At 36.8% G+C, this 18237-nt stretch overlaps 1 pseudogene; it reads left to right on the top strand.

The window, feature by feature from the left end:
- The first annotated feature begins 3482 nt into the window (after window positions 1-3482).
- LOC132304682 (mediator of RNA polymerase II transcription subunit 25-like) lies at window positions 3483-17620 on the top strand (annotated as a pseudogene).
- The last annotated feature ends 617 nt before the right edge of the window (window positions 17621-18237 follow it).

Here is an 18237-nt window from a genome sequence, read left to right as displayed (position 1 = left end):
AACTTTATATGCAATTGTTTTTGTTGGGATCAATAATTGTGTAATTGACAATCCCTATAAAACTATTGGGAAATTGTCATTGATAATTTTTCTATGAACTGTTTGGTGGGGGTGGGTGGGTTACAAGATATATTTCATAATTGTTTAGTGTTCTGAAAGTTGGAATTTTTTCTGCTATATATGAATGCTCTTTTATATTTCATGGGATATCTTGATTCTTTATTTAAATTTCTTGCATTAAAGGGTCTGGAATTTGGTGAAGCTATATCACAAGCTTATGTTTCTACGATCTCAATCTGTATTTTACTTGAATGATTGACATAGCGGAAGCTATGAAATTGTTCACAAGGAACGAGGGTTACTTTGAATCCACAAAGTAGGGTAACTTTGATTGCAATAAGTTGAAGAAAAATTACAAAACAATTTGAAATATTATTAATCAAAAGTTAAATTCTGCTTTTGCAGTGTATACATATTTATAATAGAGAAAACCTAACACTAAAAAGAAACTAAACCTATAAATCAGCCTAAAATAAAATTATCTCTAAAAATTCTAAAAAAATAGAATAAGAAAGGAATCAATAAAAATGACTAAATATAAAATCTCAGAGCATTCCGACTTCATTTAGGCCTCGGACAAAAATTATGAAATAATCAGCAAGCCTCCTATAAGACAAGAAAACGTGATTTGAGAGCCGTAAACGAATGTTTTCAGCCGCAAAACGACATGGCCCAGTAGGTAAGGCTTTATATTTTTTCTCAATGGGTCGTTTCCACCAAAACAATACTCCTTTCAGGTCGAAAACGGATTCTAATTCTGTCGTACATCAGTCTCCTCCAATTCAAAAACACTAGTCCTTGAGTTTGGCTGTGAATAAACTAAAATCTTGCCTACCACAATGAACAATATGATTTTGTGGTAGGCAAGATTTCTGAAGTGGAGGGGTACTTGAATGATGATACAAATCTCAATCAATGTGATTATTTATTTACAATTGAAAAATAAAAAAGAGCGAGGACTGAAGCGTTTCAGTGTATATACATTTTTCATTATTTTACCATTTGTCTTATGAAATGTAGCATGTACTGTTCAATTAAGACAGTCTCAACCAGGTATTATTTGAAGTATAGAAAGATCAACATTCTACGAGATCGGTAATTAAATGAGATACGTACCACTCAATTGTCACAATGAAATTTGCATTTATACTAGTATATAGATAAAGACATGAATAATGTGTATGAATATTCACACTACCCTCTTTGATCTATTTATTTATTTTCTTTTTTCTTTCTTTTTAAGCATAGCTCATTGAACCCTTATATTTTCTCTCATAATTTCTGTTAGATAACAAGTACTTGTAGCTTCTTTACAGTTCCTTGCTTTTGATGCTTTAAATTTAAAGCTCAACCCTTAACACGTCCTGAATTTATTAGTGTTTTTGATGATAAATTGTTTTTCTATAAGGTTTTGTTTTACTTTTTCTTTTTACTTATCAAAAAAAAAAAAAAAAAAAAAAAAAAGGTTTTGCTGAGAAGCTTAATTATAAATTTGTGTACATGTAATGTGTATGGTACGAGGAGGGATTTTAATACTGTTTAAACCCAATTAGTTTTCTGCAAGAGTTTAGAGTTTTAGTGTTAAAAAATTGATGGTTGTTTCTGGAATAACTGTTATATAATTGTAGGTTGAGTGACAATTTGTTTTTTTGTCACCATAGTATGCTATTATGAAGAAATGAGCATTTTGTGTCTCCCCTTTTTATTACTCATACAATACAAGTAGAACCTAGTTGTGACAGGTTCGCTATTTTTAATTGAAAAATAATAACAAAATTATTTCATTGCAGATGATTTACAACGAAAACTTGGTAAGATTTACAAAAAGAATTGTGCACTGATCTGATATAGAGATTAAGAATCCTGGTCTCATGCTTGCATTTAAAATAGTAAGAACATATAATATCAGGTGTTTGCACATACTATAAAGGACTAGGGGACATGAGTAAACAATTTTTAGATTGAGTAGGCTTTTAAGTGATCATTCATGTTTGACATCTATGTGGGTAAATTCGGTTGTTAATGTAGGATTGATGAATGTTTTCCATACATTGCAGCAACTATGTTTAGGTCTTGTGTCAGAAAACTATATTTTAGATATATAAATGGGACACTTTTTGTGACTTGTAAGTCCTGGATGACTCTCCCATCCTATTTCTTTATGTATATATGATTTTTTTTTTTTTTTTTTTTTATATCATTCATATAGGATATATGTATGAATGTTTGTTCTTTGCTCCTGTACACCATTTATTTAATTGAAGTGGATTTGGAATATTCTCATCAGCAGTTCCTTTTCAAGTTTTCAGACTTCTATGTGGGTGTATATATATATATATATTTTAAATTTCTCTAGTATTTTTTAAACTAATGACCACCCTTTTTTTTTTAAATCCCAGCTTTTAAGTGATCATTCATGTTCGACATCTACGTGGGTAAATTTGGTTAGTAATGTAGGAGAGATGAATGTGTTCCATAAATTGCAGCAACTTTATTTAGCTCGTGTCAGAAGACTTCTATTCAGGTCTAGAAATGGTACACTTTTTGTCACTTGTGAGTGCTCCATGACTGGCCCATCCTATTTCTTTACAAACACACACACACACACACACACACACACATATATGATTTTTTCTATCATTTATTATGATTCTTTGTTGTTTGCTCTTGTACACCATTTAATTAAGTGATGTGGTTTTTGAATAGTCTCATCAGCAGGTCCTCTTAAGAGACAGCAAGCGGAAACTAATTTAGGTTTCGAATATTTGTTGAATGAATTGATGTTGCGTCTCCAATCCCAAGTCCAAACCGAGCTCCCAAACATAGCATGAAAGTATTTGTTGGATTTGATTGAACTACTAAACAATACAACCCTACTCTTGGATTTTCATAAGATGTAATTCATATAAACATCCTATCAACTCTTAAACCTAACATGGAACTATTTTGCTCCAACAATCCAATTGTTACAACCTTGTTTGATAAGCAACGAATGCATATGCCATGGTCTATGTTCTATGCGTGGATAATTGGGAACTAATTCTGCTTTTACGATTTTACATGAAACCATGATCTGAGACCATGAAAAAGCAGAGTGTTGCACACAGGCCAAATGATCTACCTGGCCTGGGTGTCTTCCGCTAGGCCATGAGAGGACTTAGATGGATATCAGTTGTTTATAGGTAGAGCTGGTCTATGGTTTCCAAAAGTTCAATTGGTAAGCTGGCTGTCTTGTGATACTTTGTTAACTGTCTCTTGTTTTTTTCCTTCATAATTGTATATGTCTTTTCTTGTGTGAAATATGTTAAATCTATTGTTCTTTTATGTATATAATTTTCATTTATGTATATCACTAACCAATCAAGGGAAATTCTCTACTTCTTTGATTGATACAATGTTGATTAAAGCACCTTAAAATTGTAATGTCTATGGTGATGGAATACTATGGATCTATCTTGAACCGGCAATCAGTTTCAGTTGCTGGTGATTGGATAATTTTTTTCCTTAATAATTTTCTTACCAGAATGCTTGCATGATCCTTTTCTTTTCAGTAACTGGAATTATCATGAACTGACAAATAATTTCAGTTTCTAATTTACTTTGATTAATGTAGAAAAATAAGGTGGTTTGTATTGTAGTTTCTATGACTTACAGGGTTGTGGGATAGTTCATGATTTCATAACATACTTGTTCAGGAGCCAAACACTGTGACTCCCATGGTATCTGTTCCTGCTTTTCCACATATTTCTTCTGTTCCTCAAGCAACTTCTCATGGAGTCCCAAGCGTGCAAACTTCTTCATCAATGTCTGCTTCTCAGGAGATGATTTTAAATAATGATAATGTGCAAGATATAAAACCTATGGTTAGTGGTATATCACAGCCCTTGCATCCCGTAGGACCTGCTGCAGCAAATGTCAGCATTCTGAACACTCTCTCTCGAGCACGGCAAGTAATGAACTCTGCAGCCCCAAGTGGGGGAACTTCTATTGGGCTTCAATCAATGGGTGGAAATTCTATGGCCATGAATATGTCAAACATGATATCCAGCGGCATGGCATCTTCTGTGCCTACCGCTCAAACTATTTTTCCATCTGGGCAATCAGTTGGTGGGTCGGAAATGCTAGCAGGGACTGCACAGATCGCACAAAATGCAGCTCCTGGTTCATTCACTTCCCCAACTTTTAATGTATCTGGGAATTCAAACCTTGGAATGTCAGAACCACTGGGTAATCTTCAAGGAGGTGTTAGTATGGGTCAATCAATACGGGGCACAAGCCAAGGAAATATAGAATCACAAAATACAGCTCCTGGTTCATTCACTTCCCCAACTTTTAATGTATCTGGGAATTCAAACCTTGGAATGACAGAACCACTGGGTAATCTTCAAGGAGGTGTTAGTATGGGTCAATCAGTACTGGGCACGAGCCAAAGAAATATAGAATTAGCCCAGATGATACAGAGTGGAATTGGCATGAACCAGAACATGATGAGTGGCCTTGGTCCATCCGGTATGTCTTATGGAACTGGCACCATGATTCCTACTCCTGGATTGACTCAACAAGTACAACAAGGAATGCAATCTTTTGGTGTAAATAATAATTCTGTAGCTAAGATGCCCATGTTCTAGCAGACATCAAGTTCATTACAGCTTGCACAACCCAAATATTTAAAAGTTTCGGTGGTAAGACCAACATAACTGTTATAAATGATTGAAGTTGAATATGCAAATTGCAAATTCCAATGCATAAGGCACTTATCATGCTAAACTTTGTCACTTTCTAAGAATAATAAGCGGTTGTTGGTTTTTGGAATTTTTTTTTTTAATTGTGTCTTAGATTTATAATTTTTGAAGTGTTTAGGTGATTTGAACTAATTCGTTCTTGTTTAATCCACAAATATTTGGTCAGCAGCAGCTTCAACCACAACAGCTCCCACAGCTACAACAGCAACTTCTGCAGCTATAACAACAGATTCTACAAATACAGCAACAGCAACAGCTTCCACAGATGCAACAGCTACAACAACAACAACAGCTTCCTCAGATGCAGCAGCTACAACAACAGCTTCCTCTGATGCAACAACCGTTTTCCCAGCTAGAGCAGCAGCAACAACAGCTTGCCCATCTGCCACAACAGCAACAACTACAACATCAAAAACTGCAACAGCAGCAACTGCAACATCTGCAACTGAAACAGCAGCAACTGCAACAGCAGCAACTGAAACAGCAGCAACAACAACAGCAACAACTGAAATTGGAGAAACAGCAACAGCAACAACTAAAACAGCAGCAATAGCAACAACAACAATTGAAACAGAACAGCAGCAACTGAAACAGCAGCAACTGCAACAGCTACAACACTGTAACAGCAACAGCTAGAACAACAACAACAGCTACAACAACAACAACCGCTTCTTCCGATGCAACAACCGCTTCTTCCGATGCAACAACCGCTTCTTCCGATGCAACAACCGCTTGACCATCTGCCACAACAGCAGCAACTGGGACAGCAGCAACTGCAACAGCAACAACAACAACAACAACAACAACAACAGCAGCAACTGAGACAGCAGCAACTACAACAGCAACAACATCAACTGAGACAGCAGCAACTGAAATTGGAGAAACTACAGCAGCAGCAGCAACAGCAACTGCAACAGCAGCAACAGCAACTGCAACAGCAGCAACAGCAACTGCAACAGCAGCAACTGCAACAGCCTGCTGCAACTGCAACAGCCTGCTGCAACTGCAACAGCAACTGAAACAGTAGCAACTGCAACAACAATTGAAACAGCAGCAACTGCAACAGCAGCAACTGAAACAGCAGCAACTGCAACATCAACAATTGCAACAGGGGCAGCTTCAATCACTACAACTCCAACAACAGCTTCTATGGCTATAAAAACAACTTTTTCAGCTACAACAGCAGGTTCTGCAGATGCAACAACAACAACAGATTCCACAAATGCAACAACTGCTTTACCAGCTGCTGCAGCAACAACTGTTTTTCCAGCTGCAACAACAGCAACCGTTTTTCCAGCTGCAATAACAACAGTAGATTCCACAATTGCAACAACAGCAACAAATGCCGCAACACCAACAACAAGCACAACAGTAACAATTGATTGGGATAGGAATGGGTCAAACTAAAGTTCAAGGTCCAAGCGGGTCAAAGTTAGTATCTCAAGGACAAGTTTCAACACAAGTGCCACCAAACATGCCTGGAGTTTAAATTAAACAAGTCAGAGAGAAGACAATAACAACTTCAGAAAGTTGCCACCATTAGATTGGTTAGGACATAGTAAATTGGGTAGGGGCACAGATGGTGCTTGGCAAGAATTTTTTTTTTTTTTTTTTTTAAGCTGTAGGTTGTACAGCTATTCTTACAATATTCTTATGCTACTTTCACCAAGTACCATATTAAGGTTTTAAGTGAACAGCAACCACAATATTGTTTTCTTTCCTTCTACTTCTATTCCATTAAATGTTAAATCAGCAACCACTACGAATACATGATGATGATCAGTGAACACCCCATTCCAGGTTCTTTTCTCTCTTTGGTTGCAGATGGTTTCAGCTTCTCCTCCTTTACCAGACCAGCTCCAAAGTTGATTATGTGATCAAACCTGTCAAACTTAAACCCTACTTGATTCACGAACTTTATTGTTCCTCGAACGAGAAACAGAAGGAAAAATTGTGCCCCTTGTGAGGCCAAACAATGATATTCAAGTTTCCACACCATCACAGCCATGGTGTTCTTTGCCGCCTCGTGCCCTCAACCTTCCACACCATCACGGCCATGGTTGGTGCAGGTGTTCTCTTCTCGCCTCATGACGTGACCAACTTGGTTTGGTGTGTCTCTCTCTCACTAAGCCAGTGGCCATTGTCATCAAAACACCACCCTTCATGAGTTAGTGCACAACTTGCTAGCTCTCTGCCCCTGAACTTTGTCCAGTCCTTTTCCGACTAAAGTTGGCACTTATATGGACTATTTGGATAAAACATAGTGAATATTGCAAATGTGAGTGAGACTATCTGGGGCACTAATGCCGTTTAATGTATTACTGTGATGTTCACCTTATTTGTCATTCACAATGAATATAACTAGATTGTGTCATTTTGATAAGGAAGAAGCTTTTAAAGTGGAAGAATTCAACCTAAATGCTTGATCGAATATTGTTGTCAGCCAAGATTTTTGTTGAAATCCTCGCCCGGAGTAACACTACTCTTTTCATAAAACAGACCCAACTCAATCTTGCAGGAAGCAAAATCCTCTTCAGTAACTAGCTCTCTCTAATGCACCGTGGCAGTATAGTGTACTGGAGAGAATTTTGGTTCACCTTATTATTTTAGGCTTAGTAGCAAAAACGACGTCATGTTACCATATTGTTTCAAAGACCCCCGCTGCGTTGTTCATTCCATTTTATTGGACACTGCGATATGCGGGAGCCTTGTTTTCTCACCTGTTCATTAACCTTAAAAACAGGTACCCTCCTCCTCTCTCTCTCATATATGCACGAATTATGTGTGTAAATATTCAAACTACCCTCTTTGATCTCTTTATTTACTTATTATTATTTTTGCATAGCTCATTGAACCCTTAAATTTTCTCTGATAATTTTGGTTAGATAACAAGTACTTGTAGCTTCTTTACAGTTCCTTGCTTTTGATGCTTTAAATTCAAAGCTCAACTCTTCCCACATCTTGAATTTAATAGGGTTTTGGATGAGAAATTGTTTTTCTATAAGGCTTTGCTAAGAAGCCAAATTATTGTGCATATTTGTGTATGTGTATGGATGGTACTATGATGGATTTTTTTTTTTTTACTGTTTAAACCCAATTAGTTTTCTGTTAGAAAATTTTGGAATTTAGGAGCTAAAAAATTGATGGTGTGAGCGGTTGTTTCTTGAGTGATGTTATATATTATTTGTAACCATAGTAGGCTAATGTGAAGAAAGGACCGTTTTGTTGAATCTTTTATGCCTTTCTAAACTCGAGCCTTGATGATGAAGAACAACAAACACATAAAATGGTGTCGTTCTCAATGATTTAACAAAGTTTGAAAAATAGTTAAACAACCATTTGAGATCAAGCTTTATCGGCCCTCCATTGGAAACCTTCTGATGCAGAATGAGAGAGAGTCTGTGAGAGATGAGAAGGGAGAGGAAAAGAAGAAATAGGGGAAAGAAAGTCACTGAATAATCTCCTTGATCAATAGATAATCATCAAAAGTTATCAAACTCAATTTATCAAGCCCATATATGGCACTAAAATAGTACCTGGCATGAGCCAAGGAAATATTGTAGCAGCCCAGATGGTACAGAGTGGAATTGGCACGAACCAGAGCAAGATGAGTGGCCTTGGTCCATCTGGTATGTCTTCTTGAACTGGCACCATGATTCCTACTCCTGGAATGACTCAACAAGTACAACTAGTAATGCAATCTCTTGGTGTGAATATAACTCTGCAGCTAACATGCCCAAGTCCCAGCAGACATCAAGTTCACTGCAGTCAGCACAATCGAAATATTTTAAAGTTTGGGAGGTAACATAACTGCTAGAAAGGATTGAAATTGAATCTGCAAATTGCATATTCCAGTACTTAAGATACTTATCATGCTAAACTTTGTCACTTTTCAAGAACAATAAGCAGATGTTGATATTTGGAACTTTTTCTTTTAGTTGTGCTTAGATTTATAATTTTTTTAGTGTTTAGGTGTATTTGAATTAATGTTTTAAATTTAGAATTAATTACATTGTGATTCAGATATCTTCTAGACTTGCCGCATTTTTTGCTGAAATTTTGTTCTAGGAGCAAGATAATATATATCAACAACATTAAAGCCTTTTTCCCAACTACTTGGGGTCGGCTACATGAATCCTAAGTTTCCATTCCGTTCTATTTAAAACCATAGCCTCAATCAAATCACATGTTATCATTTCTTTCTTTACTAACTCTACCCATGTTAACTTTGGCCTTGCTCTTCCCCAAGTTTTGCCCTCAATGTGGACTATGTCACTATTTCTAACTAGCGCATTTAAAAGTTTTCTTTGCACATGTCCAAACTATCTTAAATGGTTTTCTTTCATTTTGTCTCCAATTTGTGCTACTCCAACCATCTCATGAATGTGGTCATTTCTAATTCTTTCCTTTATAGTACATTTCCGCTACACTCACTTTATGCATATGTTGTTTCCTAGTTGCCCAACATTTTGTGGCATAAAGTATGGCCGGTCTAATAGTGGTTCGATAGAACTCCCTTTCAATCTTAGGGGGATACGCCTATCACATAACATACTAGATGCACTCCTCCATTTAACACGTCATGCCTTGATTCTATGATAAAGATCATCTCTAATTTATCCTTCATTATAAATAATTGAACCTAAATAATGAAAATGTTCACTTTTTCGTACCTCTTGATTCTCAATCCTCACTACATCTTCATTTGTATTTCTAGATATACTAAAGTTACACTCTATCTATTCAGTTTTATTTTTACTTATTTTAAACCATTTTAATACTAAAGCTTCTCTCCAAACCTCCAATTTGGCATTAACTCCTCCTCTAGGCTCATCGACTAAAACAAATATCATCGGCAGATAGCATACACCATGGAATCTTGTCAGCAAGATAATTTATATGTGAGATATATTTGTCTTTTTTGGCAAATTTTTGAGAGGATGATTGAGATGACGTTATTAGACATAGGATTATGGAAATCCCAGGTGATTGGTTTAGGGCAGGATACCAAGGTTGCCTTAAGGGAGGGGGAGGAGATAGATAGATATACTTGTGTGTGTGTGTGTGTTTATATATGTAGAGAGAGAGAGAGAGAGAGAGTTTGAAGAATTCCATAACTGCTACTTTCTTCTCTCCCTTCTGATGTTGTTCCAAAAGTTCGTTCTTGCTGGAATATGGTAGGGACCATCCCCTTGAGAAGGTGCTAGTTCACGATGGACACTACGCATCCATAATTATGAAATAAATTTCACTATTTCAAATAGTTGGCCCACACATCTTATATGCTCCTAAGAAGTGACTTATGGAGTATAAATATATCTTGAAAGTCTTGTCCTACCATATTAGAAACAAGATGAACACACCTCGAGATTCAAACATTTCCTTTTTCTTTTCGAAAATCTGACATTGAACACTTGGTCATCACACTATCCAAGTACGCAATGAACATTTTTTCTATAGGGCAAGACTATAATTATAGTAGCAGAAATATAGTAAGAGTATTGTAGAGGTGTATTTAATGTAATAATCTTTAGTGTCATCTTTGACGTTATGCAATTCCTAGTATAGTAAATTAGAAAATTAATTAAATTTATATAATTAGTTTATATAATTGATGTATACTGTTGAAATATCTTTGTTATTTTTATTTTTATTTTTATTAGCTGTTTTTAGCCTTTTATTAGACGTTTTATATAAGATCCCTATAATCATGGGATCACGTAAATAAGATCCCTGTAATTATGGGATCCCGTAAATAAGATCCCCATAATCACGGGATCCCATAGATTTTGGCATATTTGATGTCTTTCTTTGATTTGGTTTCCTTTCTTTGTACTCTATTCTTGTATATAAATATAGATTTTGGCTCTCAGTTTGAGTAAGCCAAAACCCAAAACTTCTTCTTTTTGGTATCAGAGCAAAACAAAAACCTTCGCCTCCCCATCTTCCTCCCAAAAACCGCCACCTTCTCTCTCCCTCACCTCCGGCGCACCTCCATCTCTTTCCAGCCCTTGCACCGGACCCCTCGGGTAACCCTCTATTTTTGACTCCTTTTTTAGGAGAATTCCCTTAGGTTTTTTTTTTTTTTTTTATGATCTAAGGGTCCTTCTGGTGTTTTTTTTTTTTTTTTTTTTTTTTTTTTGTGTGGGCTGCCGGTGTTTGTTCGGCAGCATATTTGGTAGAAAGCGCTGATTTTTCCGGCCTTATTTTTTTTTTCTCTTTGACGTGTGGACCAACCTTAGTTTGGTACTATGAGTGATTCTACTCCACAGATTGTTGTTCCTCCTACTTCAACTCCTCCCAGAGCATCTTTTCAGGATTTCAAACAATTTCAGTCCCAGATTGGTCAGCTTCAGGAGCAGTTCGGAGCCTTATCTACCAGGGCCGGCTCTTCTACTCCCACGACTACTCTAGCTACAGGTACTCCTTCTGCTTATCATGTTAAAGCCGGAAAACCTACTTGGGTTCTGGATTCCGGAGCCAATGATCACATGACTGGTGAGTTGTCATTATTTTCTACTCCCGTTACCCCTGTTAATCAGGCTGTTAGTCTAGCCGATGGGTCAACCACCATTATTCGTAGCAAAGGAAACGTTCATATATCCCCTGATATTATTTTGCCATCCGTTCTTTATGTTCCTAACTTTGCATTTAATCTTTTATCGGTTAGCAAGCTTGCCAAATCACTAAATTGTGCAGTGATTTTCTTTCCTCATTACTGTGTTTTAAAGGACCTATGTTCGAAGAGGATTTTTGGCAGGGGATATGAGCACGACGGCCTCTACTACTTTAGGGATCCTCCACCGACACCCCCTCCACTTGCATCAAGCCTTCAAGCCTCTGTTCTTCCATTTTCGAGGTCTTATGATTTTTCTTTTCAGACTTTAAGTTTATGGCATGCTCGCCTTGGGCATGTAAACTTTCAGTATTTAGGTCTACTTTTCCCTTCATTAAAAATGGCTTGCAAGGATAATAAGTTTCAATGTGAGATTTGTGAGCTTTCTAAACATACTAGAACCACTTATATTTCTCATATACATCGTGCATCTAGTATGTTTGATCTCAAACATTCTGATGTGTGGGGTCCTTCTCCTGTTACTGCTTTTTCGGGGCATCGTTATTATGTCACATTCATTGATGATTATTCCCTTTGCACGTGGGTATATTTACTTAAAAAGAAATCTGAAGTTTTTCCCTTGTTCACTCAATTCCTCCAAATGATCAAAACTCAATATAAAACTGTTGTTAAGAATATTAGGTCTGACAATGGTCGTGAATATGTTTCTAATGAGTTTCGGTTGATTGGAGTGATTTATGGTATTGATTTTAGGAATCTTCCATTAATGTATTTTCCATATTTATCACCTCTATTCTTTCACCTATAAATAGAGGTGATCATTGTATACAAAGATCAAGAGAGAATATATTATAAAGTGATGTAGCCCTTTGGGCACTTTGTGCCGTGGATGCAGGCCTTAGTGGCTGAACCACGTAATATCCTTGTATTCTTCGTGTTTCATTTCTCTCTTCACTTTTGTTTTATGCTTTTCAACATGGTATCAGAGCCTAATTTTCTTCCTAGGTTCGGACCCCTATTTTGGGGTATTCCCTTAGCATTTGAAATGTTGCTAAGGGTTTCTCGGTGCTATTTGTGCCTTGTTTGGGCTGCTGGTTTGTTCGGCAGTAATGTTTTCGCCTTTGCCGTGTCTCCGGCAATTTTTATTGACTTGTTTAGGCTGCCGGTGTGTTTGGTAGCGTTGTTCATCACCTTCGCCATGTGTTCGGTGCTATGTGGACTTATTTGGGCTGCCGGTGTGTTCGGTAGCACTGAACTTCGCATTCACCGTGTCTCTAGCAATTTTATTGTCTTTTTCCAAATCGTTGGAAAAGGATCTGTTTCATGATTTGATATGCAAGCTGAGTGTTATTTCCATACACCCTTCAGCTTGAGGGGGAGTGTTAGAAGATGTTATATTTGGAATATATTATTATAGGAATCCTTAAATTATTCCTTGACAGAATATTTGATATGAGAATATCATAGGAGAGATTTTAGCCTATGATAGAATATTGATTGGAGTGATTTATAGTATTGATTTTAGGAATCTTCCATTAATGTATTTTCCATATTTATCACCTCTATTCTTTCACCTATAAATAGAGGTGATCATTGTATACAAAGATCAAGAGAGAATATATTATAAAGTGATGTAGCCCTTTGGGCACTTTGTGCCGTGGATGCAGGCCTTAGTGGCTGAACCACGTAATATCCTTGTATTCTAAGGTCTGTCGATTGCGGAAGTCTTTGTATGGATTAAAACAATCTCCCAGAGCTTGGTTTAGCCGCTTTAGTGATGTAATTCTATCCATGGAGTTTGTTAGATGCCATTCTGACCATACATGTTTTATCTGTCGTTCCTCCAATGGTCGATGTATCATTTTGCTTGTCTAGGTTGATGATATCATCATTACTGGCAATGACATCCCTGGGATTGCTCAAGTAAAGCTTCAATTGGCTAAAACTTTTGATGTGAAAAACCTTGGGCAGCTCAGATATTTCTTGGGAATTGAGGTTGCTAGATCTAAGCAGGGTATCTCTTTATCGCAAAGGAAGTATGTGTTGGATCTTCTTCGAGACACGGGTATGCTTGGGTGTAAACCTGCTTCCACTCCTATGGATCCTAATCTGAAGATCTCGACTGAGTCTGGAGATCTCCTTTCTGATCCCTCGCAGTATCAGCGCTTGGTAGGAAGATTGATTTATCTTACCAAAGTATCAGCGCTTGGTAGGAAGATTGATTTATCTTACCAACACACGTCCTGATTTGGCTTTTGCGGTTAGTGTTGTGAGCCAGTTTATGCATGCTCCTCATACAGCTCACATGGATGCAGTATATCATATTCTTCAATATCTTAAGTCTTGTCCTGGACTTGGATTATTCTATTCTTCTAGCAAGCAAGTTGGGCTATCCTGTTTCAGTGATGCAGACTATGCTGGGTCCAAGACTGACAGACGTTCCACATCTGGCTTCTGTACTTTCTATGGAGACCATCTTATATCTTGGAAAAGTAAGAAACAACCTGTAGTTTCGAGATCTTCAGCAGAGGCTGAGTATCGTGCCATGGCTCAGGGTACTTGTGAGATTCTCTGGCTTCGATCTTTCTTGGAGGAGCTAGGGCTAGGTGAAAAACAGTCCTCAGACTTGTTTTGTGATAATAAGTCAGCCATCATGCTTGCTTCAGATTCTGTTCTTCACGAGAGGACTAAACATATAGAGGTGGACATTTATTTTATTAGAGAGAAGGTTCGTTCGGGAATTATCAAGCTGTGCTTTGTTCGTTCCTCTAATCAGTCGGCCGATGTGTTCACCAAATCTGTTGGTCCATCTTTGCTTCATTCCTCGATTACCAAGTTGGGATTGATATCTCCACTCCAGCTTAAGGGGGAGTGTTGAAATATCTTTATTATTTTTATTTTTATTTTTATTAGCTGTTTTTAGCCTTTTATTAGACGTTTTATGTAAGATCCCTATAATCATGGGATCACGTAAATAAGATCCCTGTAATTATGGGATCCCATAGATAAGATCCCCATAATCACGGGATCCCGTAGATTTTGGCATATTTTATGTCTTTTTTTGATTTGGTTTCCTTTCTTTGTACCCTATTCTTGTATATAAATATAGATCTTGGCTCTCAGTTTGAGTAAGCCAAAACCCAAAACTTCTTTTTTTTATACAATAAAAAATAAATATTTGTTATTGGCATATCCATGTAGTGTTCATATGTTATTTGGTCTATAAGATTTTCTGAATTGGCGTACCTGTCGCGTAGTGTTTGTGTCACATGTCTGTCAATGTCTTCTTAGTCCCCTATTTAGTATGGAAGTGTACAACACAGCACGTAATGAGTATGGCACATGCCTCCCAATAGAATAATTTTCCTGAACTTGTTCAATCCAGCAGAATTGTTTACGATAATTTTACATCACAATTGCTTATGATGATAATTGAGTTCCTGCAAATGCCCACTCTAATTTCTATATTAAAATCAATAAATATTCTTTAAATGCCTGCAAAAAATAGTATCTGTTTCTTTGTTGTATATTATTTGTTAATGCAATCACTTCTATTTTCTTGAATGATCTAAATGCCACAGGGAAACTTATATGGGCAAAGACGTGGTGAGCCTGTGTTTATCACCAGACTGGAAGTATGTTCTCACATAGTTGATAAAGAATTTCATTTGAGTTATATGAGGCTTATTGTTATCTCATTTCATGTGTAATTTACTTAATTATTTTATTCTAACGATTATAATCTTACGTTGCGACTTCAATATGTCGCATTGTAATGTGATGTAATCTAGTCTTTTTCCATTTCTTACATAAAAATTCTAGTACTTCTCATTTCACAATTCTGATGTTTTACTGACTTGTGGCAGGGTTACAGGAGCGTGTCGGCTTCTGAAACGTAAGTCTAGGGAGTGTCACTAACATTTGAGAATTTGTTTCAAGTTATCTTTCTTATAGTACTAGAATCCTGATATTCTTGATAGTCGATAAAAAGGTGCAAGTTACTTATGCCTTTAAAACATTTTTCCTGATATTTCTTCTAATGCATTTAAAATGGATGACCTAGTCTGAAACTGATCGTGGGATTAATTGTTTGTTAACTATTGAGTCCCTGGTTGATAGTGACTTTTCTTGTTCCTTTTCAAATGTAACACGAGTCTTCCAGTTGTATGAGTTCTTTTCTTTTTTCTTCCCCTCAGGCTTGCAGCAAATTGGCCACCAACAATGGATATTTTTCGGCTTATATCTTCGGACCACATGAATAATAAGTAATTTCTGCCTAGTGGATCAATTCATTTTATATAGTTATATGTTCATCTCTGATTATGTATCTGTTCTGAATTTGATGTCTCTACAGAAATTTTCACATTTCCTGTATTTAATACCAGGCAGTGTGTTGGGATGGGAGAGAGATTAGTTTTTCGGGCACTGAATCAACATGGTTTTCTTGGATAGATGCAAGAAAAGAAGCTTGTAAGTAATCTGAAGTCTTTGCTTATGTTTTTTAGATACTTGTAAGAAGTTTATATTTTTTTCACTTTCTCCATGCTAAAAGAAAGTCATTCCAACTTTCAAGGTTCATTAGTTACATTTTTGAATGCCCAATAAGTGTTGCCATGTGTTCGAAATTAAAAATATAATTTTAAAATTATGGACATATTCAAGATGGGTAGGACATCCAGGAGTGTTGAAGTGTTAGTGTCTGACATGATTCCTCCTTACAAGTGTCTGTGCTTCTCGGATGGACTTGTACGAGTAAACACGTCTTTGCCAATATTATATTGATTTTTATTTTTTGAAGTTGCTATTAAAAGGGATTTTAGTACTTTCGAAGCTATCTCATTAACTGAAGCTTGGAGGGAAGTTTGTGGGAAAGGGGGGTTGGGGTCATTAATTTGTAAATTGATGCTTTTATGGTGAACACTTGCAACCTTTAAATACTTAACCTGACAACTTTTGGATGCTAACTTTAGAAGATTATAGAATGAATGTGTAAAGTTTTTTAACTAGATGTTGAACACTTGCAACCTTTTGGTGCTTGGAAATTCCCGAAGACCGTATTTAGTTCACAAATCAAACCTTGATTAAACTTATTTGTATGTATGAGATGATGGCATGTGTTTTTTTCCAGAGACTCATGAATCAACCAGTGAAACTATTTACTACATTTGGATTGCCATATTCTGTCAAGTGCATTGGTGGATATTTCTATCGGAGAAGTCTGATAAGAGTTTTCAGTGTCACGCTGTGACATTTTCTTTTGACAGGATTTCTGATGTTGGCTGTCATTTTGAATCTCTAGTGTGCAGTAATACAGTTGCCGTCACAGACATTGATGCTGTCTGTTTCTGATAAACCCTGCCACTTGATTGGAATGCTTTTCCCAGCGGTAATATCAAATACAAAATCACGAAATTTCACTTTTGATTCTAGTCTCAGTACTTAAAACTCTCTTACACTAAATTTGTTGTGTGAGTAGGATAGGGTCGTGTTTAAAACAGAAATATCCGGTCAGCAGCCGCAGCTTCCACCACAACAGCAGCTTCCACCGGTGCAGCAACAGCAACCACTTCCCCAGTTGCAACAACAGCAGCAGATTCCACAGCTGCAACAACAGCAACAAATGCCGCAACTGCAACTGCAGCAACAACCACGGCAGCAATGATTGGTTGGGGGCAGGAATGGGTCCAACCCGGTCGCAGTTGGTATCCCAGGGACAAGTTTCAACACACAAGTGCCCCCAAGCATGCCTGGAGGGGGTTTTCTAAATTAACATGTCAAAAAGTTGGGTAGGGGCACAGATGGTGCTTGGCAAGACCTTTTATCTTTTCTAAGCTGTAAGTTGTACTGCTAACACATTACTTAAACTATACTAGAATGGTGTTCCCTGCTCACCTCATGCCCTCAACCTTCCACGCCATCACGGCCATAGTTGGTGCCGGTGTTCTCTACTCGCCTCATGCCACGGACAACTTAGGATGGTGTCTCTCTCTCTCACTAAACCAGGGGTCATTTTCATCAAAACACCCTTGATAAACTTGGTCACTGCAATGAAATGTTCATATTTTCCTCTACTTGATAAACCTGGTGTAAAAATTGCTGACTTTTAAGTGGAGTAGAAGTAAAAAAAAAATTCAGTATTCCTTTGGCACTTGTCCAATCTGCTTACAAGAAAAATACTATTAGGAAATATGTTCCTTCTCTGCCCTGAACTTAGTCCAGTCCTTTTTGAACAAAACTTGGCTGATTTGGTGGACTCTTTGAATAAAAATAGTGAATATTGCAAATCTGAGTGGAATACCTGAATTAAAATATTGACTTGCAATTGTGCATTATTGATGTTAGTGATAGTCGTCCATGCGCATCATGTTCAATTAGTTTGCAATAATCTTAGTTGCTGATTCGGTGGTTCCAAACGTAAGTTCAACTCAATTTTATATGAATTAAAATTTTTCCGTGACAGTATATATGATTTAAGATCAACTTTATACTAAGGAATTTGGGTATTTCCAATAATTTCTCTTTTCAAGCATCGTCATTACAATTATAAATGTCAAGTCATAATTTGTTCAACTATTCACTACTTTTTAATTTTATACCCAACTAAATTTAGACCAATATTTTTATAACATTTTAATGATAGGTTAGAAGTGCTTAATTGGATTGAGAAATTACTGGAGAGATCCCAATCCTAAACAAAGATGAGACCTGAGGGGATAGCGGAATTCCCAGAGAGTTAAAACGACGTCATTTTGCTATATTGTCTCAAAGACCATCACTTTCGTTGTTTATTCCATTTGAGGTTTTACTTTATTTTTATTTTTGAAAACGACGTCATTTTGCCATATTGTCTCAAAGACC

The sequence above is a fragment of the Cornus florida genome, unplaced genomic scaffold (assembly GCF_030987335.1).
Source record: "Cornus florida cultivar Cherokee Brave unplaced genomic scaffold, ASM3098733v1 CherokeeBrave_3.0.0_Hap2_Chr04, whole genome shotgun sequence".
Taxonomy (NCBI): Eukaryota; Viridiplantae; Streptophyta; class Magnoliopsida; order Cornales; family Cornaceae; genus Cornus; species Cornus florida.
The sequence above is the reverse complement of the archived record's forward strand: the minus strand, read 5'-3'. Positions and strand labels throughout refer to the sequence as shown.